Source organism: Schistosoma mansoni (assembly GCF_000237925.1).
Source record: "Schistosoma mansoni, WGS project CABG00000000 data, supercontig 0743, strain Puerto Rico, whole genome shotgun sequence".
NCBI classification, from domain to species: domain Eukaryota; kingdom Metazoa; phylum Platyhelminthes; class Trematoda; order Strigeidida; family Schistosomatidae; genus Schistosoma; species Schistosoma mansoni.
Genome location: NW_017386437.1, coordinates 1,110 through 4,471, shown reverse-complemented (window position 1 = coordinate 4,471; position 3,362 = coordinate 1,110).

Below are 3,362 nucleotides of genomic sequence, written 5' to 3'. Positions count from 1 at the left end.
TTTCATAAACTAACAACAAACACCTAGTCATTCACACACATACACACACAACAACAACAACAACAACAAAGTAAACACTCTTACAGTTATTACGGAAACAAACACGTCGCTAGAAAAACACAATCTATCATCAATACCACATCACATGATCACTTCAATTCATCTCATTCGCCATACAACTGTACAATCCCACATTGAAACAGCATCATTGCCATCTCACCCACTATGGAATCATCCTTCTCTGTTGTTCCCAATGCGACGACAGACAACGCTAGTGCGTCTCTGCGCTTTCAGGAACAAAAATAACTGCACAACTACACTCGACAGAATAAGCTCTTTCATAAACTAACAACAAACACCTAGTCATTCACACACACACACACACAACAACAACAACAAAGTAAACACTCTTACAGTTATTACGGAAACAAACACGTCGCTAGAAAAACACAATCTATCATCAATACCACATCACATGATCACTTCAATTCATCTCATTCGCCATACAACTGTACAATCCCACATTGAAACAGCATCATTGCCATCTCACCCACTATGGAATCATCCCTCTCTGTTGTTCCCAATGCGACGACAGACAACGCTAGTGCGTCTCTGCGCTTTCAGGAACAAAAATAACTGCACAACTACACTCGACAGAATAAGCTCTTTCATAAACTAACAACAAACACCTAGTCATTCACACACACACACACACACAACTACAACAACAAAGTAAACACTCTTACAGTTATTACGGAAACAAACACGTCGCTAGAAAAACACAATCTATCATCAATACCACATCACATAATCACTTCAATTCATCTCATTCGCCATACAACTGTACAATCTCACATAGAAACAGCATCATTGCCATCTCACCCACTATGGAATCATCCTTCTCTGTTGTTCCCAATGCGACGACAGACAACGCTAGTGCGTCTCTGCGCTTTCAGGAACAAAAATAACTGCACAACTACACTCGACAGAATAAGCTCTTTCATAAACTAACAACAAACACCTAGTCATTCACACACACACACACACAACAACAACAACAAAGTAAACACTCTTACAGTTATTACGGAAACAAACACGTCGCTAGAAAAACACAATCTATCATCAATACCACATCACATGATCACTTCAATTCATCTCATTCGCCATACAACTGTACAATCCCACATTGAAACAGCATCATTGCCATCTCACCCACTATGGAATCATCCTTCTCTGTTGTTCCCAATGCGACGACAGACAACGCTAGTGCGTCTCTGCGCTTTCAGGAACAAAAATAACTGCACAACTACACTCGACAGAATAAGCTCTTTCATAAACTAACAACAAACACCTAGTCATTCACACACACACACACACAACAACAACAAAGTAAACACTCTTACAGTTATTACGGAAACAAACACGTCGCTAGAAAAACACAATCTATCATCAATACCACATCACATGATCACTTCAATTCATCTCATTCGCCATACAACTGTACAATCCCACATTGAAACAGCATCATTGCCATCTCACCCACTATGGAATCATCCCTCTCTGTTGTTCCCAATGCGACGACAGACAACGCTAGTGCGTCTCTGCGCTTTCAGGAACAAAAATAACTGCACAACTACACTCGACAGAATAAGCTCTTTCATAAACTAACAACAAACACCTAGTCATTCACACACACACACACACAACTACAACAACAAAGTAAACACTCTTACAGTTATTACGGAAACAAACACGTCGCTAGAAAAACACAATCTATCATCAATACCACATCACATGATCACTTCAATTCATCTCATTCGCCATACAACTGTACAATCCCACATTGAAACAGCATCATTGCCATCTCACCCACTATGGAATCATCCTTCTCTGTTGTTCCAATGCGACGACAGACAACGCTAGTGCGTCTCTGCGCTTTCAGGAACAAAAATAACTGCACAACTACACTCGACAGAATAAGCTCTTTCATAAACTAACAACAAACACCTAGTCATTCACACACATACACACACAACAACAACAACAACAACAAAGTAAACACTCTTACAGTTATTACGGAAACAAACACGTCGCTAGAAAAACACAATCTATCATCAATACCACATCACATGATCACTTCAATTCATCTCATTCGCCATACAACTGTACAATCCCACATTGAAACAGCATCATTGCCATCTCACCCACTATGGAATCATCCTTCTCTGTTGTTCCCAATGCGACGACAGACAACGCTAGTGCGTCTCTGCGCTTTCAGGAACAAAAATAACTGCACAACTACACTCGACAGAATAAGCTCTTTCATAAACTAACAACAAACACCTAGTCATTCACACACACACACACAACTACAACAACAAAGTAAACACTCTTACAGTTATTACGGAAACAAACACGTCGCTAGAAAAACACAATCTATCATCAATACCACATCACATGATCACTTCAATTCATCTCATTCGCCATACAACTGTACAATCCCACATTGAAACAGCATCATTGCCATCTCACCCACTATGGAATCATCCTTCTCTGTTGTTCCCAATGCGACGACAGACAACGCTAGTGCGTCTCTGCGCTTTCAGGAACAAAAATAACTGCACAACTACACTCGACAGAATAAGCTCTTTCATAAACTAACAACAAACACCTAGTCATTCACACACATACACACACAACAACAACAACAACAAAGTAAACACTCTTACAGTTATTACGGAAACAAACACGTCGCTAGAAAAACACAATCTATCATCAATACCACATCACATGATCACTTCAATTCATCTCATTCGCCATACAACTGTACAATCCCACATTGAAACAGCATCATTGCCATCTCACCCACTATGGAATCATCCTTCTCTGTTGTTCCCAATGCGACGACAGACAACGCTAGTGCGTCTCTGCGCTTTCAGGAACAAAAATAACTGCACAACTACACTCGACAGAATAAGCTCTTTCATAAACTAACAACAAACACCTAGTCATTCACACACATACACACACACCAACAACAACAACAACAACAAAGTAAACACTCTTACAGTTATTACGGAAACAAACACGTCGCTAGAAAAACACAATCTATCATCAATACCACATCACATGATCACTTCAATTCATCTCATTCGCCATACAACTGTACAATCCCACATTGAAACAGCATCATTGCCATCTCACCCACTATGGAATCATCCTTCTCTGTTGTTCCCAATGCGACGACAGACAACGCTAGTGCGTCTCTGCGCTTTCAGGAACAAAAATAACTGCACAACTACACTCGACAGAATAAGCTCTTTCATAAACTAACAACAAACACCTAGTCATTCACACACATA